The sequence below is a fragment of the Leptopilina boulardi genome, unplaced genomic scaffold (assembly GCF_019393585.1).
Source record: "Leptopilina boulardi isolate dan_hultmark-lab unplaced genomic scaffold, ZJU_Lbou_2.1 LbouV2_302, whole genome shotgun sequence".
Lineage (NCBI taxonomy): Eukaryota > Metazoa > Arthropoda > Insecta > Hymenoptera > Figitidae > Leptopilina > Leptopilina boulardi.
This window is the reverse complement of record NW_026137866.1, coordinates 100,555-126,187: the sequence shown is the minus strand read 5'-3', so window position 1 is coordinate 126,187 and position 25,633 is coordinate 100,555. Positions and strand designations below refer to the sequence as shown.

Genomic DNA, 25,633 nt, shown 5'->3' with positions numbered 1-25,633 from the left:
ATACCATTTCTCTGAGTGTAGAATGAAAAATTTTAAAATCGATTTTATTACGATATTTTGAAGATTTAATTAAGCGAAAGAATTCAAAATTGCATAATCAAAGCATAAAAATTTGAAATCTATATAAATCGAGTCGAACTAGCATATCGATGGATTATTAACTGTTTGTGGAAAATGGCACATTTCTTTATGAACAAAACCACCTGATATAGAAGCAGCCATTAGATAATTAGGCCATTCGACCAAAAACACCAATTTACTCTGATTACTCGACATTACAATTTTAGTCGTATACATTCATGAAAGATCAGACAATCCCTACATAGAAATGCAAACATTAAAGCATTCATATCGAGTCAAATCCTTTATTCGCCAATACTAAATTGACGAATTTATACGAATAATTAACAAAGCAAAAATATTTTCCGCACATGTATAATTCTCTGATTTATCAAAATTCACATTTTATTTCAATAAAGGATAATTGAAAATGATTATACCAATTAAAACAAATTAGATATTTACTAACATAAAAATTTTGTTTTCAACATTCATCTGATCGAACCGAAATTTAAACGAATTTTTTTGATTAATTAACCAAAAAGCCATTATTTGATTCAAATAATCGGTTATTTAATTATTATCAAATAAATATTTAATTCAAATAGAAATTATTTGGTAAGCGATTATTTTGAATAAAATAAATTTTAAATATTCTGGCTTAAATAATTTTCCAATACGAGAGACACTAATCTATTATATTAAAACATTTGTTTTGCTCCTTTATCAAAATTACATAGTGCCCAAGTTTGAAATTGATAGAATATTTACATAAGTGATGATGTTGATTTCCAAAATATACAGAAGATGTTGACTAAATCTTATGCTTAATGTATAGTCAAGTTTATAGCAATCAGTGAGGAGATTATTTTGGGAAAATGGAAATGTTAAAATATATCACATGTAGCTCATTAAAACGTTGTAATAAGTACATATACGTTAAAATTAATATATAGCGATAATAACTGTTCCTTTATGTTCACAACACTCATCGTTAAGTCAAGCCACTTTATCACAGTAATTTGCAACTTTTTAAATGAGCCGTCATCTAATATTCTGATGAGTAAAGTTTCATAAACTTGATGCAAACTTTCTGAATGATAACCATATATGCTCCAGATACACACATTAGTTTCTCTACATCAATTGCTAACTAAATGTCAATTTTAAAAATACATATTTTTCAAAAATTGTTTCAAATATTTTTTTTTCAATTATTAAAATAAAAATTTCATTTTATAAAATTCGAATGAAAATTTTGAAATAAAGTCAAAGACTTACCAAGAGGAGGCTCTTTTTAGAAAATCCAGTGAGACTTACCTGAAACAAAAAATAGTAAATAATTAATACAATTTTTTTTTATATTAATAATAATAATAAAATTAAAACTAAAACATAATAAATTATTATCAATTATAATAATAGTTACATAAATTAAAGGTGTATTTAAATATTAAATATCTTCCTCTTTTTAAATGAATTTTTTTTTAATTAAAAAAAAAAATTCTAGATTGTAAATATATCATTTTTCTGCTTAACCGACAAGTTTCCGTTACCTACATTAGTGAAATAAAAGCTCCTTCTGCTGGAGAGCTTACAGGACTCCCTATTATCAAGAGGTCGATAACTGTGAAATCTGTGTTTTCCTGCAAGCTCTAAATTATTTTTTATATTAACAAGTAGAGTGCACCACAGTCAACATTTAAAATCAAATTCATAATGTAAACAAACTGTAGCTTTTAATCTATAGATCGTAAAAAGAAAAATTAAAAAAAAGAATTCTTTAATCATATTTCTATAAATTACTTTTCTATTATAAATAAATTCAATAATTCCATAAAGAATATTTCTTTTTGAACATTAATATTAAGTAATAATATTGAATAAATATTCAATATTAATCAAATTAAATTATTAATTATTATTAATAATTAATTAAATTATTGCAAAATACTTTGCAAATTCTAATTTAATTTTACTGCATTTTTTTTGTTTTTTCGTTAAATATTAAATATATTTTAATTTTTCGCTTTAAGGGACGATTATAAAACGAATTTTCTTATCGGCATAATATAGTCAAGACTCAAGAGGCAAAAGTTGCAAGCTAAAAGTTATCGGGAAAGTTTTAGACAATATGTGTGAATATGCATGTTAGGTATAAATATATATCATCATGAATATATGTTGAAAGAGTAAAAGCAGGTTAAATATTGTCAACTTCAACGTTACTTTAATCCCAACTGATATATAAATAAATTGAATAATGAATAATTAATTAAAGTAGATCTAAAGGCACATTATTTATTAACATTATATCATGAAAATTAAGTTTTTTCACATATATAATATATGCAAAATAACTAAAGTGTAATGTTGTAGATTAAATTAGAATTAAATACCTTAATTAGATAACCTCAGATTACATGGTATTGTTTCATTCCAAATTAATTATTTCAATCTAATTATAATTTCTAAAAGAATTATTTTAATAATTTAAAATAGCATTTTAAAAACAGGAAAGAATGCTAATGAGAAAATAAAAAACAAGAAAATAAAAAAAAATATGTTGCACATAAATTTTTAAAAAAGGCTTTTAATAAATTTATAATTTTAAAAATATATGCCACATAATTTGGATTATGTAATATAGTTAAAATTGAAAAAAAATATTTTTATTATTTTAATATTATTGTAGGTAATTTAAAAATTAAATTTGTAATAATTTTCTGCACATATATATACGATATAAAAGACATTCTATTCATATAACAAGAAATTACACTATTTTATTGCTCTACTTTAGACGATTTAATTTTAACATATCTTTTGATCAAAGCAATTAATTCTTGGAGCTTTTAACTTTAAAAACGAATTTTTTTTCTACTTCAAGTGCAAAAAAGTAAAAATGTGAAGGTTTTTATTTTTCGGTAAAGAACAGTCTAATTAGATCTGAGTTTACAAAAGAGGCGGACATGAATATTTTTATTGGTTTTAAAAAAAATTTTAATTGAATATATGTAAAATTTAATATTAATGCTGACGAAAAGAATTTTTGAACAATAATTTTCCATACTCTCTATATAAAATAGTTGCTAAGTAAAGATAATAATTATCTTCACTTAGCAACTACAATAATAAAATAATTATTTCTCTTAAGTCAATAAAATAATACATTCTATTGTTTCCTGCCGTTTAACCTCTTTTGCAATTAACAAGAAAATTTTAGATGACAGAAATCGTTACATTGAAAAGTGGTTGAGATAAAATCAATTAAATAAATAAATTAATTAATTATCTCTATAGGTAAGTTAATTAATTTATACTAAATTATTAATATATTAAATTTTTAAATAAAATATTAAATAAGTAAAAAAGAAAGTAATAAATCATATATCCCCTTTTTCACGAGATCAAAAATTAGTCTCGACTTTAAAAGGTCATAGGTCTGCTAAAAAAAGAAATAAACCTATTTTTGAAATTCAATAAAAAAAACTTTTATATTATATTACACGTCCAATAGAATCTATCAAACTTATACTAGACAAAATTTCGTATTTATTTTTTAATTATAAATAGTTACAATTAGTGACTAGATAAATAAACTAATAGAAGAATGTATTAAAAAAATTATTATAAAAATAGAAATTATTTATTTTTCCCAACACGTGATCAGTTCTTTTTTATTTCTTACGTCTAGGTAGCACACCTGACGGCAGGTTGATGACTGCCGTAGAACAGGTCGATGGCGAACCACCAACTGCATTGCAGGCTTAGAGTATGTGTTCAATTTAATCCTCTATTAATTTCTCTTTATATCACTTTTATTTTACGAAAGAATTAAAAGTTTAATCAGAAGTTTGACCTAATTTTCAAAAAAAAAAAAATATATATATATATATAAAATATGGGGAAATAGTGAAAAAAATAGAGCACAATTATTTAATTACTGGAAATGTCATTATTTTCAGATATTACCCGATTAATTCACAATGTCTTTGCCTAAATGTAACGCGTTAAACATTGAAATTCAGATTAACTTGCGAGGTCTAGATATATTTAGTTCGTTTCAAAAGCTTTGAGGGCTTGATAATGATTTTAATATCAAAGGTAAATAAATCTGCTAATTACATATAATTATTTGCAACTTGAATTACTCGCGTTATTACTCATGAAAATAACGTTACTCTAAAAATTAATGAATGTAATATTATAATAATTATAACAAAAATAGAGTATATTTCCATAAATTTATTTTTTAATTATTGTTTTCAATCTCACGAAACGAACTTTAATTTTTTCGGATACTATTTATTGTCTCAATTTTGTTCAATAAAAATAATAAAATAAATATTACATATATAAATATATTTTTAACATCGCGACAAAAAAATCCGGCAAAATGTCATTGACATGGAAAAAAATATTTTCCCAAACTAATTAAAAACAGGAGTATTTTTTGACTTAAAAATAATTGCTTATTTAAATAGAAATTCGCGGGGGAAAAAAAACTTGTCAGAAAATTAATGACCAAATGTATAACGAATTTATTGAGCGAAGCGCAGGTCAAGCTCCGAGAACTCACCGCGAAAGTGCAAGGGTTGAACCTCATTTCTGAACAGCGGAGAATAAAACTAGTATTACAATATGTAAACATGTAAAAAAGATAAAAAGTACCAAAGACCATTAGAATTAAAAAAAAATCAAGTCCTATAAAAATATAAACTGAATTTCTATATTTAACAAAAAAATAATGTTAATATAATTATATAATAAATTTTATAAATTACATTTTTATAAAATGTAATTTTTAAAAAAATAACTTAAATCAAACTATAGGCAAAGTTAACCTTGACTTTTGAGGCAAAATTTTAAGAAAACGTTTATAAACGTTTCTTGATAAGTGATTATCCTGTCATTTTATAAAGGATCATATCACAAACAATATGTTAGGGGGGATGTGTGGATTGATTATCCAGAACCGGTGGAATAACATTACTCTACCTCAAGCAAATTCCCTATTGCATAATAATTAATTCTACATAGCACTCAAATACAGATGTCTGGTTTACATAATAGAGTGTAGAAGCAAGAATGGATTATTATGACATCAAAGAAAATCGTTATCAATTTTTTAACAATACGTCACCGCAACATGAATATGTTAGAAAATGACTTTTTTTTCAAAAGAAAAATAATAAACTAAGGAAATTTTTTTTTCTCTTTTTTATACAGAAAAATATGAGACAAAAATTTCATAAAGATAAATGAAAAGTAGAGTAGAAATAATATATAACAGTAAAATCAACAGGAAAGTAAATTTCACAAAAATAAACAACAAAAAATAAAATTATTCCATTTTACAAAAAAAAAAAAAAAAAAAAAAACATTTTAGACAGATAAAAAAAGTGCATTTTACAAAGATAGATAAAAAAGCATTTTGTAAACGTAGATAAAACCCGTTTTACAAAGACATAAAAAAAAGCATTCTGCAAAGATTGCAAACATATTTATTTTATTAAAAATATTTAATTAAAGATTTAATTAAAATTCAGTTGCAAATAAATTTTCATATTGAAATTTTTGGTTCGAGTTATTTCATGAGAATTACAGAATATCGATCGATTTTATCAACAATTATCAAGAAATAATTATTAAAAATAATTTTTGTTCTGAAAAAATAAGTGACATGAAGTCGATTAATAAAAATTATTCATCAATCAGCAAATTTTTTTGATCTATATAATTTTTGCAAATTGAAAATTGTATTTTCATATAAAACACAAGGACTTAATTTTTTTATATTTTATGGATGAATGATATTCAATATTTTTTTGAAACACTAATTAGTGCAAACAAGTGAAAATGGGCGCTCTGTGGTCATTTATTGATAAATTGGTATATTTCAGACCTTGAAGTGCGGCACGCTTTTGCTACAATTGTAGCACAAGCTTTTTTATATATATATATATATATTTGTTTTCATGAAACAAATTGGAAGGGAGTTAAATTTAATACAGGGGATGTTTAATTGTATTTATTCATCGTGACACTCAATGTATCGCTTGTTCATTGAACCACTATACTTGATGCAATTGAAAATTGTAACACGAACATGACATATTATTCCCTCGAAAGTTGAAATCCCAAACAAAGTCTTTGAACAAAATAAAATGAAACATTTTAATGAAATATATCGACAACTCTTACGATGCTTTTGCGAATATTAATAATTTTTCTAAATTTATTGTCACTAAAAAAAAAAGAAAAAAAAATATTCTTAGGGTTTTATTTTATTTGTATTAAGTATTTAAAATTGAAACTACTATATTTGTATTTCAAATAGATATAAATTTTTTCATTAGAAAAATAATAAAAATTTTATTTCTCATATTCTTGATTTATAAGAAAATATTTTCTAAACATTGATAGAAAAAATGTATAAAAATATTTTATGTGAAATAACTGTTGTCATGTAACGTCAAATTCTCATGGAATCACAAGCGAGTTAAAAAACATAAGTAAAAAACCAAGTCTCAACCCTCTTTCACTTTTTTCTTTTCATATCATAAATCAAAAAAGTAAAATAAAAAACATTTGACCTACTTTATGTAAAAAAAAAAAAAAATTTACAATGAAAATAAATCAATTATACAGATATTCTTATGGATGAATTAATAATAATAATAATAATCGTCGTTAAATAAAAGTAAAAAAAAGTAAAATAAAAATATTAAAAAATTTCAAAACATACGTTTTAATATAAAAACTGCATAAATATAAAAAAAAAACTGTTAAGTAAAAAAAGCGATTATGTACCTCGTATAAACTTTGAAAAGGATATTATTCCGTTGTTAAAGGTTGAGGAACATATATTTATTGAAAAAGATAAAAAAGTTATTGTGTTTTTTATACTAGACGCACATTTTTTTTTTACTCGAATAAAAGTGTTGTACATTTCAAATTGTCCGTATATTGAGTTAGTTTCAAATTTTTTTCCAGAAAATTCCCCTTTTTGATATCTTGTACTTTTTGGAAGGCAACTTCAGACCCTTCTCGATTGGTTTTTATCCACCCCTAATATCCGTGAGTCTATACATAATTGATGGGACATGTATTTTATATCTCATGAGAGATATACACAAAAAGCATTTACCGTTGAATATCACTTTGAATAAATTCCACCTTAGTTTACAATTTTCGTATATAGATAGATAAACAGATAAATAAACATATAAAGTAAATAGAATAAAATGTTATTGGTTTAATTTCACTGTCGCAATAGATTTACGAATACAAATATATATTTAGAAATATTTTTCAAATTTTTTTACACATACAAAGAAAGAAAAAATATATTAAATAAAATGAAAATATAGAAAAACGTTACAAGGTTCACATCAATTATTCAATTATCAATATTTAAAACCTTCGGGTTACAATAAAATGCAGAATATTTCATTGTTCTGTGAGAGCGATATATTTTTGAAATTCGATGCAAAATATGCAATTGATGTAAAATCAACATTCAAATCTATTGACAATTTAAAAAGCATCATATTTTTTCTGATCGTAACAAAAGAATTACTTTCATAATTAGCCTTTTTTATCGAATTTGATAAATGTGGAAAATTATTAAAATCAGAAATATTCTTTTGAAAAAGTGTCAATATAATTGAATCGTAAAATTACATTATCAACGCGCTCGCGTTCTACATTTTAAATTTATTTTAAGAAGTCAACAATAAATTTTTTCACATCAATGGAAACGTCAACATCTTTCTGTCCATAAATTTCAAGAAAGAACGAAGAAATCTTCGTTTTTACGATAAACTGTTACTTTTCATGCAATCACATAGTCACGAAGGTACATATATCAGAATATCAAGAGTAAAGCGACAAAGCGCATTGCCTGGACTTAATTACTAAAAAATAAAATTACAATTTTATATAAAAAAAAATTAAAGAAAATAATAATTAGTCAAATATTACTGAAATTTTTCGCGAATTTCGTGATCAAATTTCACGAATACCGCGACCTAGATTTTCGAATTCCGTGACCTAATTTCACGAATTCCGTGATCTTATTTTGGCGAATTTCGTGATCTAATTTCGAGAAAACTGTGACCTAGTTTCGCGAATACCGCGACTTAAATTCGCGAAAACCGTGATTTAATTTCGCGAATTTCGTGATCTTATTTCGCGAAAACCGCGACCTAGATTCAAGTATTAAAAGAATTGAGCCAATGAGGGTAGAATAAAAATATAAAAATTAATAAAATTTTTAATAATTATAGTAAAAAATTTACCTTCTACAATGTGTTGGGGCAACAGGCCAACTTCTTCGGGTTCTCAGATAAATTACAGGTGGTTTTGCGTTTCCCACGACCGGCGCTGATGTTCTTCCTTGATTACGTTTTCCCCATAGATGTCCTCCAGTAACTGAAATTGCAGGATGTGGTCCACTTTCACTACACGCCCTCCGCGAAAACATTTCGCGTTTTTTTTCATCGGACTTCATCATTCTTGATGTTATTTGACAAGTTTTGTTTTTTCAAATTCCAAATTTGTTTTTTATTCAATTTGTTATTATTATTATTATTATCCTTAATTTTCTTTACTTTCGTATATAAACAGATTATGAATTAATCTTATACAGTAGAGTCGTTTTTTTGAAAAATTTTTCATAGGGTAAAAAAATAATTATTCTATGTTTCCTAAGAGCTGGAATCTCATGGAAATAACTTTAAGTAATCAGTCCTCGGAGATGAGATGATTTCAGAAGAAGTTGAGTAACTCATTTGTAGATAATGATGTTATGATAGTTTGCAAAAAGTGGAGATTCTTTAATTCAAATATTTAGAATATGACAAAATTTTCTTAACTGCAAATAAAGATTCTTGATGCTAAAATTCTTAAATACATCAGTCTTTTCTGTCGTAAGGATGTAATTTATTAACTTCTTTAATGTGGCGTGTTTCTTTGCTTGGAAATTTTTTTCGTTACCTGAAAATGAATAATAATTATTGTAACAAGTTCTTTTCATTTCTTTAAAATAAATTTTTTTTCTGTTTCGCAGCATCATTAAAAATAATCCATTTTCAATATTATTAATATTCAAATTTTGAGTGTTTTAATTGAAATTATACTTTTTTTTGCACCAATTTAAAAGAGATTGAAAAGAATTTTTTTCATACATAATACGAATAACATAATCTAATTAATGCAGTATGTTAAATAATATTCAACTTTTTTAAAATACAATAAAAGACGAATGCATAACAAATGAAAGAACGAATCTTGATGTATAGCATAACTTTACATATTATTGTTTCCATTCATAAAGTTATACGTAATTAAAGTTTTATTCGTATTCTCAACAGCTGTACTTTTCTATTATGTTCCTATACAAATTTATATAAATTTCCGGATTAATAATATTATGATAAAATTAACGAACCAGAATTCATTATAACGTTAAAAAAAATATTTCTTTTTTTTTTGTATTCGCTTTATTAAAATTTTATTTTCCTATTATGTTGTTTTACTTTTAAGTATTAAATTATTCCATAATTAAATTTTACTATGTTCGCATGTAGTATAAATTTTAATTATTATTTTATAAATTTATTTAGCTATAAATTATTTATTCAAACTTCAACATAAATGAAAACAATGGTTAGATATCACAATTGATTGGTGCGTAATTTTATGGTAATTTTATTTAGAGGATAATCGTCCCAGCTTAAGTGTCAGATTGCGAAACTGTATTTACGATTACAATTAGTAAAGTTGTAACGCTAATTACTGGAAACGCGGTAGCGAAAGCTTCAGAAGCAGAAACCCCGTCACTTTAATAAATAATACAATTAAAAAGACTGTTTAATTTAAGTTTGAAATCTCGCGTTTGAGTGAGACGATAGAGAAATGAACAGGAAAATGATCATCCTCGTCTACTACCTACTCAAACTTCTCATATTAGAATATTGCTCTCACGAGTAATTACAGTTGAACAAATTTAATTTAAAAATAAATTTCAAATAATCTTATAAGCTTATTTTCAAATGTAAACATTTGCATTGTAAAAGAAACATTATATGTTTTTAAAACTTTTTTCCTCTTTATAAAATTTATTTTTTACAAAAAGAAATATTGATTATTTTTAAATTTATAAAATTATGAAAAATGAGACAGGTTTTAAAAGTTTATTTCTAAATTTTATGAGTTGTAAATTAATAAAGAACATAAATTATAAAGATATGAAGAATTCATGATAGACCCTTTACACCCGCAACGGCTTATGTCTCGGACGTAAACTGTATTTTCCATATAGGATCAAACCGGGAGCAAATATTCTACATTACTTCAAAGATAGTATGAAACACTGGTTCACAGACAAAAGCTATAAAAGAAACTTTTCACCGCAGGGAGCTTTAAAGATCATCCAGCATCTTAGATTCAGTAAATATAACACAAAACAAACTTCAAAAGAGAAGACATGAAATTGTACTCGAAATCTATCTATATTTCTTGGCATCACAACTTTTGTGCGCTGAAGATAAATATCACATAACTTTCAATGTATGCTTACATTTTTATATATACCCACGAAAAAATTTTATTCAAAAAGATTTTTTTTCAACTGTTTTTAGTTTTTGCATAGAAACTGTGACTTTTACTGACAATTAAATTATGCAAAAATTTTCAAAGTCTAACTAAAACTCAATTATTCAAATTTTATGAAAAATTACAAGAATTTTAAATATTCTGTCTAAAACTCACTTTTAGTAATGATACACAAACTACTGATATTAATGTAAACGAGTTGACTTCGGTCTGACTGAAAATGACGTTTACTCCTGATACTTGTGTCTGACCAAAACTCTCTTTCACTACTAAGAATTTAAAATGATTCTGCCTTTTTACATTATAAATTATAAGTATTCAAATTTAGAAACTTTTATTCCCAATTCCTGTAAATTTATTTTCCAATTTTTTCTCTCTTGGAAAATAAATTTACAGAAACTGAATAAAAGTTTCTACAAGCAAAGTTTTCAAAGTTATTTTAAATTTTAATTTGCATTTATATTTTTATAAAATGAACTTGCTTTATCTGAGGTATGAAATATATTTCATTTGAAATATATTTTCATTTATAAAAGAAGAGACTTTTAATAATGATTCAATGTAACAGCAATCCTTCATAAATACCTATTTAAAATGTTTGCATCAGTTTCATTAAAAAAAGTGAAATATTTTTTTAGAATTAAGATAAAAATCCCTAATGCATAGGAATAAAATAATAATTTGTTTCATGGGGGATTTTTGTTACGAAACGTTTCAATTGAAAGGAGTAAATTCTCAAAGCACACCATTAACAACGTAAAATATGTATTCAAAAATAGAATTTTTCAAGCTTTATTTACTCGCGATGTGTATTTTTTCAACCACAATCTACTTTATATTCATCCCACCCAATTTTTTTAATAAGAATAAAAACACTGTTATTACAAGTAAGTATTTTTACTTCAAAATAAAAGTAATGAATAAAATAAAATAAAGTTGAATTTAGCCTCAAAAATTAATTAAAATCAATACTTTTTTTCAGTGTGAATAATAATCATTAAATATAATCCTAAATCTATAAAGAAAATAATGAAAAATTTAATGTGAAGAGACTATAACTTTTCCTTGCCGTCTGAACGTTATTTGTCATCCCAAGCTAAATAATAAATATATAAATATAAACTTGAGAACGTGCTATAAGAAGAATATGAAAATATATACTTTTAAATTACAACAAGCAGAAAAGTTGTTTCACAAAACTTTTCAAAAAGAAGAATAATTTAACAATATTACAATTTACAAAGTATACTCAGTGACATTTTATTGACTCGAAAATAATTTAACAACTCTTGAAACAATTAAATGAGACTACATTGTTTGAAGTTGAAATTCATTAAAAATACTGTTTTTAAAACAAGCCATTGTAACTACCATTGATTGCTACTAACCATCGACTGAAATTATTCATAACAGAAATTACCACTAATTAATACCACTAGAAAATAAATAACCTTCATAAAAAAAAATTGTGTTGAACAAGTTTTTAACAATAATTATAAGAAAAAAAGACCATCGACAATAATAAAAGAGTGATTTAAATTTTAATGTACACTATTTGACATTAATGATTTCTTAGTGAAATGCTAACAAGTGCATAAAGTGGAAAAGTCATTTACATGAGAATTCTCCCGTACAGTATTGACATTCTGATAAGACTAACTAAGCCCGGCTATGATAATTTTGTTCTCTCGTGAATGCCATTCATGATTTCTGTGATGTTGCCAACACTTGGTATTCCTGCCTCGAAAAGACAGAAGTCAGTTTAGTAATTGGCTTTCGTAACTCGATTTATATCACGGCAACCACGCAAAATTCTGTTTGCGTGTCCATATCATCCTAATACATCCACGATATAGTAAAGTGATTGAATTCAATTAAATTTAATCTCGCGCACATATATATATGTATGTAATTTTAATATAAAATCTGATTGAAATTTAACAATGTTGTAACTGAGCAATTTATGGCTATTAAGGAAATAGGTTACTTGACCTACATTTAAGGTCTCTCCATATTCTATAACTATATTTATATATATATATATATGCCAGCATTTTACGTACAATCATAAAATTTTACACTTTTAATATAATTCATCACTTTCTAAATATGAATTAATTAAAATTAACTTTAAATTAATTTCATAGCAAAAATCCAGTAATATTTCAAAATCCAGTAAATTAAAAATTATTTTAATACCAAAATGGATTAAAATAAACAGCAAGTCATCCAAGATTAAAATAATCGATCCAATGATTAAAATACCCAATTTTCAAAAAATGAATTATTTTAATCATTTATGGTTCTAATTCAATCTCTTTTTAATATCCCATATTAAATACTCATCAAATATTAATAATATCACCTCATGTGTAAAATGATATTTATCTACACTAATCATTCAGTTAAAAATAACATAAAATTGTTTTTTATTTTACAAAAAAATTAGTGGCATACTTTTCCGAAATTTAGATTTAGTGAAATTATTTGTCTTACTTTAGAAAGAGAAATATATAGATTTATCATTATTTTTTTTATGATTGATATACAATATGCGACTGTACAACACCATTTATCAAAACGGATATTTTTTCGACAGGAATAAAAACCTAAAAAGTAGGTAACGAACCATATCAAGGGTGTGTGAGTGTTTTCAAATGTCTTTATTCGTTTTTCACTCCAATTTTTTTACACCATTTGTAATACTCATCGTCTTTTATACAAATATAGTGCCAATGTGTGCGAGTGAGAGAGAGAGATAGCGATATAGAGGAAACGAGTGTGCGTAAAGCAGAAAGTAGAATATCGATGAAATCAAGATATAACCACGTATTGAAAATGCCAACGGATATTGAAACTATAAAATGGGGGTCATGAGAGAACTAATAACTTTACAATTTTCCTTTACGAATTATGAAGCCACAAAACAGGAAATGCATTTAATTTTGAAAAAAAAACTCTCGTGTTTATATTCTGTAATTTCTACTTGAAGGCAATTGCAATTCAAAAATTTCCGAGAGGCAGATTATATTTAAAAATAAAATTTTTTAAATCATGCAAATAAAAATTCGCAAATTATTAATAGGAAAAAATTTTAATTATGCTAATTAAATTTTTTTTGATAATTTGACATAATTCGAATATTTATTTATATCTAGATACTTTCATAACCCGAATAATGTCACTTGGGATTGCACGTGTTAAAATGTAGAATCATTAGTCTTGTCATCAAGCCCTATCCACTTATTCTCCTTCGGGATTCATTTAAGCAAACTGCAGTCGTTTTGTACAAACGTCCCTACCAAGGGTAATTAAAAGTATAATAATTTATTACAACAAAACTATATAAGAATAAAACATACACTCGAGTTCCTTCTACTTTTGCATTTTTTCATCCATTTAAAAACTTGTATTTTTTTTTAATTTTTATAATTGACTGAAATAAAATTTTTTCGAGAATTCGCAGTTATTACTAATTATAAATTAATTGAGTGGATAATAAAAAATATTCAAATATTAATATTTTATGATAAATTCGAGATACTTATGAGTGAATTAAAATTGTATATAAAAAATTAATTAAAATCAGTCAGGAATTTCTGAGAAATGTTCAAAGAACATTTTTATTGAAAATGTCATGAGCCACGAAGAGGAAAAGAGGAATTTCCATACTTCAAACGTTTCTTTTCTGTATATGAGAGTTTCTTACAGAAAAGCTCTTGCCGTGGAACAAAATCCACTATTGTATGAATGATACATTTATATGGATATATAAAACACGCCTTTGTTGAATAGACGGTCTCAGATTGAATTCATATATATTAAGACTCTATCAAAATTAATTATAAAAATTTTAATCTTTCTTTTATCATTTCAAACCATATAACAAAAAAGAAAATATTCTGAAATTATAATCGATTAAAATCACCATTGTTTGTAACTCAAAAATATGTCGTGTTTTAATTAATTCTGTTTTGTTAGTACGTAACTAAAATTTAAAAATATTTAAATATAAATTAATTTAATTGAAACAAAAAAAATTTGTCATACAAAAATCGAAGGATTTGAATAATGAGTTTCTAATAGAAATTTTTTGATTTTTTTTGAAAGAGAATTAATTTAAAGACTTGACGGATGTTATATCACCAGGAAAGTTAATTAATGCTTCCGTCATGTCATGGCAACAGGACTCTGGAGAGTGAAACGAGGAGGATAATATATACTTCCTGCATAAAAGGACCTCTTTGACCCGTTTAAACCTTAATCCTTCCATTTTCTCAACAACTTTCATTTTTTCAAATCACAATAACTTCTATCAAATTTATCTGTTTTTTTCAAATATAAATAAATAAAAAAATTAATATCACCAGAGATTTTATATTGTTAAGCAATAAAGAAAGTTGACATTTTTTTTTTAACAAAACATATAATCCCATACTGAAAAATTGTTTCTCCACAAATGTTTCCCTCTAACTTTATATAAATCCCATTAAGTATATTGAGTATAAATATTGTCATATGGAATAAAAATATACTCTACTTTATCTCTCTGTATCCTTTTTTTTAAATAAAGAAATCAATAAATTGAATCAGAATTTTAGAGAATTAATTTCCAAAGTTAATGGATTAATTCTAGATACAATCCAATGTGTATTCCCTTATCCTGTGTCATTGTAATTAGCTTCATTACTCGAAAGCTGTAACATAACTCTTAGAATATATCCACACAATGACAAAAGTACTAAATACAGTTTAGGAAAAAAACATGACATATTATTATTAATTAAAAGTGCAGTGAATAATTAAAATTTTACAACGTGTCAAAGTACTTTATACTTTCAGGCTTTTAGCCTCGAGCAAATTTTAATTATGTATAACGAAACAAAACAATTGTGCGAAAATTTGAATTATACAATAATTATAAACACAAATTACCATCTATTTATATTTTTTTAAATTTTGTGATTTGTTTAATTTTTTTAAATGAAGCAAAATTTTTAATTAAAATTTTGAAAGACAAATTAAATAATTTTTTAAAAATATATTAGTTTCAAACAATGGTGATTTTTACGAATAGTCTACTCATCAATTTGATGAGAATGTAAAATAAATATTATTTCAAGAAAAGTTAGAAAAAAAATATTGCATAAAGAAAATTCAGAAAAATGATACTTTCAATTGATTTTCTGAAAATAAAATTTCTTTATTTATTTTATCAAGTTTTTTTTATGTGGAATATTATTTCTGATATGACGAACTTTATACTCTCGATATAACGTTTGGTGACCGCAAGACAAGAGAGGCACCACATAATAATAGGCACTAAAACACTGAACAGTCGATAGTTTGAATCGTGGCTTTTCAAACACGCTATCATCACTGTGTTAAAACTTCCAAAGAACTTTGAGTTCATAGGTATAACTACATCCTGAGAAATTATAAGAGATATCAGTATAATTGAGATTACTTTAAGGAAAGTTGCAATTCGGAGACTCAGACCGGCGAAACACGTACAATACCAGAATACACGTGACCTTTTATCGCGAAAATTCTACTCTATGCAACAGCAAAAACTCAATTTTCTCATATGGATTTCAAGAGTATTTTTAAAAGGAAAAAAAATTTTTTTTAATCAAAATACGATTTAAACTATTTTTTTATACAAAAAAAAAATTCTACAAAAAATTATTAAAATTAATATAATTACAAAAACTTATAACATTTTCAATTTAAAAAAAAAGTCTACCAATGTATAATAAAGAAAATTACTAGTTACGTTTCAATTATAATAATGGGAAAAGGGCTTAAAAGAAAATTAAACGGTAAAATCGATTTGGTGCTCACTTCATGAAGCTTTTGATTCGCCTTAGAATTGGTAAAGTGAAAATATTCATTGATTTATTGGAATTCAGTAAAAAAAAATTTTTTACTTGATAATTAAGGAATATTTATTTACATTGAAAATTTAAATAAATAAAATTTCAGTCAATAACTAGAAATTTTTTTTTAATATTTTTTTTATTTATAAAATTTTAATTTGATTTGGTATCAAAAAGGAAAAATCATTTGACAGGAGAATATATACTCACAAATGAGAAAACAAAAATTCTATTTTTTAAAAACTTATATGAAAACGAGTGGAAAACTTTGCAGGACTGATTTCACAATGAAATATACGACTTCACGAAAAATAAAAGTGGGTGTTCTGTTCCACAGATGTGCATCGTTTAAAATATTGCAATCTCCAACAGAAAATACGAGTATATCAACTTGAGCACTCTCCAGTTTATCTTCGAATTCATTTAATACCTAGATTTATATTTTTCTATCATTATTGTCCTAACAGCTTTTTCAGTATTACATTTTATTTTCATGGCAAAATTTTTACAAAATGATAAGAAAATTTAAAAAAATATATTTTTTATATTAATAAAAAATATTTTAAACGAAATTATATTAATAGAAGAAAGAAGCTCTGGCATAAATTTTCTATTCCAAAAAAAGAAAATAAACATTAAGTAGACTTTCCAAATAAATATTCCTGATTTATTCCTGTCTCACAAAAAGTCTCCCTATTTTCAAAAATTTATCAAAACCACACAAACAAAAAAATATGGTATAAAAAAGACGAAATGTGAAAAGTTGAAGAACAACTAGTGACGTAAATGTGTAACTTTTGGTCGAACCATCTCACCAAATTTAGGAAACGTCAATACTTGTAAATTACTTAAGAGAATTCATTCTCGAAGAATTATCCCCTTGAAAAAGAAATGTAGTTCGATGGAAACAGAATGAATTGGCACACTTCGTATTTTTATATATTTACAAAAAAGAAAATTTCTCTGTAAAATAATTTTATATTTTTAGAAAACTGTGCAATTTAAAAAATCAATTATGTTTCTTTATAAAAATCAAACATATTTTATAATTATAAAACAATTATTTATAAATATGAAATAAAAGTAAATAATGATTAAATATTTAATTTCATGTGTTTTTTTTTTAATAATATTTTTACTAATAAAAAAATATAATGTACAACTGAAATGTACCGTTGATGGAATTTAATATCAAGCGAAACTTTACGTTTAGTGTCCAGATTTAATAACTAAGGCAGTAGAAAAGTTAATCTAAAACTTCAAAAGCAAAACCTCTTTTCAAGAGAAAATCGTTCAAAAGCACACACATATATATAAAAGAGTTCATTGAACTCGGCAGATGTGTCAATGAAGATGACTCTCCACCCCTCATTTTTTGTATTGATCTTGTTGTGTGAAAAGTCGACTATACTTTACAAGCCTCGAGATTTCTCGATGTCGAAATATATTCATAATAAACGATATCTAATTCCATTCTAAAATTCAATTTCATATCAAATATTCAATATGCATGTGAAATGTACCTAGTAATTAATCTTAACTTCATTATCAACAATTTGGACTTTGAGGAAATAGCTACCGAATTTCAATTATTTTCCTTTTATAAACATTTTTTAAATGTTTTTTAAAAAAATTTAATCCCATAAATTTTAATTTGCCACAAGTTCTGAACGTTCAAATTAGCGAAATAATTTTTTTATATTAAACCAAATAAATTATATTTGTATTTAAAATATAATTTTTGGGGCGCTTGAAGAAATTAAACTAATTTTACTTATGATACAATTTCGAAAAGATGACTTTGATGAAGTGAATTTGCTGATGACGTAAGTGTTATGTACTCCAAAGTTAGCAATCGTATTACTCGATAATGAATTTCTCATTTAATCAAAGTTTTTTTTTCATTTAATATAAATATTAGCATGGAAAAATGTCTTTCAATTTTCATAGCATATAAAAAGAACCATATTGAAGTGTTTATCCACTCAGAGAAATTAAATTAGTTTTAGTATATGTAGTATATACATTTACATTTACGTTTCAGTTGCAAGTAAACCGAAGAATTCTCTTGGGGTCTACTCAGTTTCTACAATTTTACATACAGTACTAACACTCAGATGAGACCTGAATATTAAGTGAACAACGTGAATCGTTCGTTAACAGAGATCATTCATACTGCGCCACACACGTAATTGATACGTGAATTTTGATCAAGAATAATGGACCACTGTTCCTAACTAAAAAGAACTGCGCGACCTTTTTTTTTCTCTCGTACACCGAAAAATCATTCTTTGTCACAAAGAATAGCCTTTCATGAAATCTACATTTATTTCCCCGTGACCCGATTCTTCTTTTTTTGCGCGAAAAAAACTCTAACATTCTTGAATAAATTAGTTTCCGTTTATTTAAATCAAAGTATAAAAGAATCATTTATTCAATCCTCTAACTATCTTAAATGGAATTTCATTTTTATTGCAAAAGATTGAATTTCTTAAAAGAAAAAATACAAAGAAAAATTAAAGAATTTAATTTAGAATATTTAATTAATTTAACCAAAAATTGAGTGCTATATTTAATTTAGGTATTTCAATGTCGCAAACTTTCATAAGCAAATAGAAACCTTGTCAATAATACGCAGTATAAGAAAATAATTGAATCAATGAGGCGAATCGAAATAACGTATCTAATCAAAAGTCTTTTATTCGATACCCCCTATGTGTGTCGTTTATAATTAAATTGTATGAAAAGCATACAACCAATTGTTGATAAAGTGATAATATTGACATTGTCATAAATTTAATTGTTGCCTGATGTGCCAAGAAAATATTATTTTTATCTTCAAGTCATTTTGGTGTAACTATCAAAAAGTTATCGATAAAGGGGGAACAAAATAAGGGACTCAGAAATAACATTAATATTTATTTTTCATTAGATAATTGGAGGATAACTTGGAAAATATCAATAAATAGTTTTTTTTTTTACCAAAAGCAAATTTCTGTATAAGAAATAAATCGGTGAGAAAAAAGTTTAAGGTCTGCTATTTTTTAGTCACCTTGTGTCGGAATATTCAAGATTATATTTGAAGTCAAACATTGCCCTTGTATGCAAGCACTTCTGGCGGCAATAAATCAAAGAACGTTCGTTAACCTGTTAGCTAAAAGCTCATGCTTTCAGTCGTGATGTAATACCGTCAACGACAAACATTTCACGAGAAAAGCCTTAAATGTCCGTAATAAATAATCGAAAACGAATTTCAAAGAATGTTATTTCAGTTAATTTCAACGTAAGATTTTTTTTTCAATTACGACTTTGAGGCGAAAACATTGGGTTAAATTCCAAAAAACTAAAATTAAAAATAAAAAGTATTAAAAATACAAAAAGCTATTATAAATTGTTTACTGGGAACAACAATTATCGGAAATTAAAGAAGAAACAGAAAGAAAAAAATCAATAAAATTTTATGAATTCCAAAGAAGAAAAATTTGATAAGAAAATAGAAAATCCTTTTTTTATATCAAGCTCCAATCGTGGAATTTCTAATTCCCACTTTTATTACAGTGAGGATTAATTTTCCAGAACTCTTTTCCTATTTCCACTTCTCTGTTTCTTACAAAACGATAAAATTAATAAATTTTCATTTCGAAATTTATTTCTAAAAAAAAATAATCGAGAAAAATGAATATTTTTTTATAAATTTAAATTTTACGCAAATTTGCGACAAATCGATTTAGTGTCGGAAATCTACCCACGTAACACTTGATTTAATACCGGAATTAAATGATTGGAAAAATATCGAGCGTCTATAGATTATATGATTTTAAATGCCAAGCAGAATAATAGACAATTTTGATCAGAAATTCGTGAATAAAAGCAAAAAGAAAAAAGAAAAAGAAAACTCTCAGATGTGTGAATCAATCACCATTAATGAGTAAAGTATTTCAAGAAAAAAAAAAATAAAAGTTTTCACGAAAATTCACCTTTTCTGTTGGAATAATAAATTTTCCATTAGAGCATGAGAAAATGAGGGAAGCTTAGCTAACTGGATAATTATCCAAGAAAAAAAAGAATAGAAGAGGATCACAACATTTCTATATATTTTTTCCTAAGCTACTTACAAAGTTTGACCGAAAAAGGGACTTAAACGTCCATCTGTAAATCCTGTGAAGAAATTTCGCTAAGCCAAAAAACTTTGAAATTAATTCCAAGTGTGAAACGAATATAATGAGATAAATATAAATTGACACATAAATAATTTAAATAAAAATTACAATTAATTAATTAATACAATTATTTAATTATTTTTCGAAAATATCAGTGTTGATAATTACTCTTAACTGTAATATACTATCGATTGAAACTACCAACTAGAAAATACCAAATTCAACTATCATCGATGGTAAATTAATATTCCGAGTACGAAATGAATTGATTGATGGATAAATTGATATCTAATTAGGTAGACAGATGCACGGACAAGTAGATATAGATTAATAAATAATAAATAAACAGATAAATAGAAAAAAGATATTTAAAAATGGAATTTTCATATATGACAAAATAAAATTTTCGTCTAATAAAAAAAAAAAAAATATCTTATAATAACTGAAGAATGTATTTTCCAATTTTTATTAATTTATCAAATGCACCAATGTTCTTTTGAAATATAAATGAACATTATTCTTTTTCTTATCTTTCCAAGCTCCGAAAATCTTTTTTTTCCAAATTATTTCCCTTTTATATATCTCATTCGCTACAGTATTCCCAAAGAATAATAACTGATGGCTGTGAAAAATTTATTTTATCTCCACATCAAAACCCTAATGTGAGAACATATTAGTGAACGTTATTAATCATTATTAACTTAGTGTATTTTTATTCAATTTTTAGATTCATTTCAAATTTAATTTATATACTGTATTATTTACTTATCAGAAATATATTATAATAATAAATAAATAATAAAAATGAAAAAATATTATAATTGAGTCACAATTTCTCGAATCTCTTAAAATTATTTATTTATTAATTTACTGTATTATTTTAAATAAACGCTTCAATTAATTAAATATTTTATTATTTGAGAAAAATAGTATTTTTTATATTTATATTTAAAATTAAAGAAAGGGAGATATTTAAAAGCACCGGTTTCAAAACTGTTTATATATATATATATATATATATATAAAAAAGAGCTTGGTCATATTACAGTGGTCCATTGCGAAAACGTGATTTGCTCTAAGCTGAAAGGCAAGGAACAACAAAAGCGTCATCCTACACGTGTTGCATATTGTTACGTGCTGCAAATTTAATTTAAAACTATTACTGAACATAAATTGTCATCACAATTATTATACCTTTTCGTCAATTTAACCCTTTGTTGTTAATTTACAAAGCTAAATGGCCAAAAACAATTTTGTGACATTTAATCTATTAAAATTAAATAAAATCTTAAAATGAAACATCAAAATCCTTGCTCCCATGTGAAAGGATTTCCGGAAAATTTCCGGAAGTGGTTTCCGGAAATCTTCCGGAAGTGACTTCCGGAAATTTTCCGGAAAATTGTCGGAAGTTTTCTAAATAATTTTCTTTGGAATTGACAGCTTTTGCTTGTTATTTATGGTTACATTTTTTGAGGAATTTAAATTCATAATTATTTTGAAAATTCAAAGCAATGTTTGAGGTATTTCTTGTCGAATTATCTGAAATATGATGAAAATAATAGTTTTGGAATTTCTACATATCAATTCGTGTTCCGGGTCAATATTGTTCAACTAACTTTAATGTCTAAAAATATATTCCTTGTGAGTTTAAGTGTCAATTGAGGAGCCGGATCGTAGAACCGATTCTTCGCTCTCTCCGGAGTCCCTCAAGTGAGCCAGCTTTAAGCTGCGCGGGGGACTTGCGCATTAGTGAAGAATCGGTTCTACGATCCGGCTCCTCAATTTTATCGCCAGATCTCCCTTGGTTTATTTCTTAAGGTAAGTCAATATATCTCTTACTTTGTTTATCAATTATAAAATGAAGTCAATTTTTATTCACTTAGAAGATAACCTACGTTTGTCAGAATTTATCTTTAATATATATTTATCATTGAACCGAAGTAAAAATAATTTGTTCTAAAATTCTGTAAATAACTCAACGTGACAGACAATAGGAAATAACGAATTCTTTATTTCTTCTTCTAATATTTACATTCCAATTAAAACACATAAAAATTTTAATGAATTGGAAATCAGTAAAAGGAATAAAATATTCAAGTAATTAAAATAATTATCTATTATTATAATAATTATAAATTGACAGTAGCTACAAGTAGGGCATTTTCATGAAAAAACGGACATTCTGTCCGTTATTGTCACGATGACTATATTTGGCTTTGTTTTTTAAAAGTATTTTTAAAAGAAAATATATTTTTAAAACAATTCTGTTTTATAAAAAGCACATAAGACAGCAGAAAGATGTCCAATTGCAAATTATATTTTATATTTTAATTAAAAAAATATAGCTTTAAATACCAAAATGATTGATTTAAACTAAGTGACTATTTTTTCTCCACGTTATTTGGAAATAGACATATGTAATCTTGTACACGTAAAACTTTTGTGAATATACAATGAATTCGAATTCCTCAAAAAATTTAACCATAAATAACAGGCAAAAGCTGTCAATTCCAAAGAATTTCCGAAAGCAATTGAAAATTTTTCAAAAACGTCCCTTCTGGAAATTTTCCGGAAAATTTCCGGAAGTGGCTTCCGGAAATGACTTCCGGAAATTTTCCGGAATTCCTTTCACATGGGCTACACGTAAAGTTTAGCAAAAATATGCAAAAGAAAATTTGTAAATGTAATTTAAATTAAAATTAATGAAAATTATATTTCACATTATATATAAAAAAAACTTATAAACCTTATTTATAGAGGGCTATACATATAGGTCAAATCGAAAAGTAACAGTCATCAGTACCTATATGTATCGATTAAACAGACCTCCCTTCAATTATTCTCTTATGAATTAACGATAAACGCGTATTAAACACAGAGAACTTTAACGTTTGTGTTATTCAAAATATATTCATGGTATTTATAGTCGTTTATCATTTTACGCTAAAAGTCTAATCGAAAAGTGTTTTAATTGCTCAGTAAACATTATTTACCTGTGTTGCACAAATTCATGTAATTATCGATTATTTATAAACAACATTTTTTTTATTTTTAATTCTTTTTCTTTAATTTTTAATAATTTTTCACTACAATAAATATAAAATAATAATTACTAAAAATTAGTGATTTCTACTACTTTGAATTAGAATGAATTCTCGCTGATTGAAATTTAGATAGAACGGATTTTAAAACATATTTTGTGAACCAATTAAATCAGTGAAAAATTATTGATAGAGGGTTTTATTAGCTTTGCATATTGTCTATGATAAAGGAGAATTGCTATTCAAGTCCCATACCTACGACTTTATTAATGAAATTTTAATTTGTCCTTTAATTTAGACTTCATCGTTATTACCTAAATTCATCTTGTCTCAAGCATTCCTGTATATATATAGACCAGAATTCTATGACCCCTCACTTCTCAATTACTACATCCTCTAGGATATTTAATTTTCAAATTAAAATTCTTTCACACGGATGCTAAGAAGTTTCTTACCAACCTCGTTTATTAATATTCCGGTACAGTAAAAAAGAATTTTAAAATTTTTAATCCCTTAAATATTTTTTTCTTGCAATTAATTGAAGCGTTCTATCATTTTTTTAAATTATAAATAAAAATAAATATTCACATAAAATAAAAAAAAGTCATAAAAAATATGTTATAAAAGAAATATAGAAAAAAAGATATCGCAAAATAAATAAGAAACGGAATAGATGCAATAAAATATAATAAAAAATGGAAAATAATTTCTTACACCATAAGATTGAATTGTCTTTGGTTTTTACTGGTTTCAGTGCAATAAAAATAAAAGTAGAAAATGTATACATTTTGTATATACAGTGTCAGTAATATTTTGAAATGCGTTACAATAAAGAAAAACGATGCTTTCTTATTTTTCAAGTGTATTCAACGATAATACACACAACCCATAACCCTTTAAATAAATGTGCAATTTATTATAGAAGAAAATTTACATTTTTCTAAAAGCTCTCTCGATTTTACATACCTAGAATTTTGTATGAGAGTTAAATTTAAGTGTTTTATCCTTTCACATTATTTTAGAATCACTATATAAATATACAGAACCTTTAGCATTACTATCATGTGGCTTAGAATTCTAATCTGCTCTCAACGCAGATTAGAAGATTAGCCCTATCGATTAAGCGCTCGCATGGTTTGTACTCATCATCAAAATCAATAGCATCATCTATATAGAGCTCCGAAACTTTTTACGTTTCACTGCACCTATATAAGATTACCCTCATTATAAAAAAAAAATCCCTCGGACCAAATTCAGAACATATTTGATTTTATGAAACGTTTTTCAAATCTTTTTTCTTTCATCAATAAAAGGAAAATTCCATTTTGTGACGGATATATGTAACTTTTCCACTTTGCGTTCATCTTACTTTATTCTTATCCCATTGAAAAATTGTTAGCTTCACATCGATAATCATTATTAATGACCGACACTATTTCAATTCAGATTATTATTATTATTTCGATAAAAGACGCGTGCGTTTTGTATTTTATTTAGAAATTCATGTTTAAATCATTCTTTTTTTAATGACGTCACTTTTTTCTTCCTGCTCTCATTTATAATATAAATTGAGGTATTTCACGTATATTAGTTAAAAAGAACTTCATCCCTTATCTCTTTGGCAGTAAGTCTGATTAAAAAGGGAAAGAAACAAGAATGCGTTTGTCTCAGTTGAAAAATTACGCAATAATGAATAATGTAGATGAATTGTCTTATACCCTTCAAAGCACCATCAACGAATAGAGGTTTAACACGCAATCTAGCATTAATGCCAGGTACGTGCTTATAAATGACCAATCTGCGAGCTTGCTACTGGGGGGCACACGAACAACAAAAAGTAAAACCGGAAGTCGTAAACTGTATTCAAAAC

At 25.3% G+C, this 25,633-nt stretch overlaps 1 protein-coding gene and 2 long non-coding RNA genes across 4 annotated transcripts in view; 2 read left to right on the top strand and 1 right to left on the bottom strand.

The window, feature by feature from the left end:
• The window catches only part of LOC127282734 (cAMP-specific 3',5'-cyclic phosphodiesterase), a 262,846-nt gene that overhangs the window by 219,423 nt on the left and 17,790 nt on the right, over nucleotides 1–25,633 (bottom strand). The window contains exon 1 of one of the 2 annotated variants that reach the window (XM_051307190.1): nucleotides 8,367–8,389. The exons of the other annotated variant lie outside the window; for it this stretch is intronic. The gene's annotated coding sequence lies outside the window, so the exon portion shown is untranslated. Of the gene's footprint in view, nucleotides 1–8,366; nucleotides 8,390–25,633 lie in introns of those variants that run through there. 2 annotated transcript variants of the gene reach the window in all.
• On the top strand, nucleotides 3,229–4,161 carry LOC127282747 (uncharacterized). The gene is made up of 3 exons (XR_007843241.1): nucleotides 3,229–3,363; nucleotides 3,758–3,835; nucleotides 4,029–4,161. It is a non-coding gene; the product is annotated as an uncharacterized LOC127282747 (long non-coding RNA).
• On the top strand, nucleotides 10,404–11,849 carry LOC127282748 (uncharacterized). Its single transcript, XR_007843242.1, has 3 exons — nucleotides 10,404–10,638; nucleotides 11,409–11,570; nucleotides 11,666–11,849. It is a non-coding gene; the product is annotated as an uncharacterized LOC127282748 (long non-coding RNA).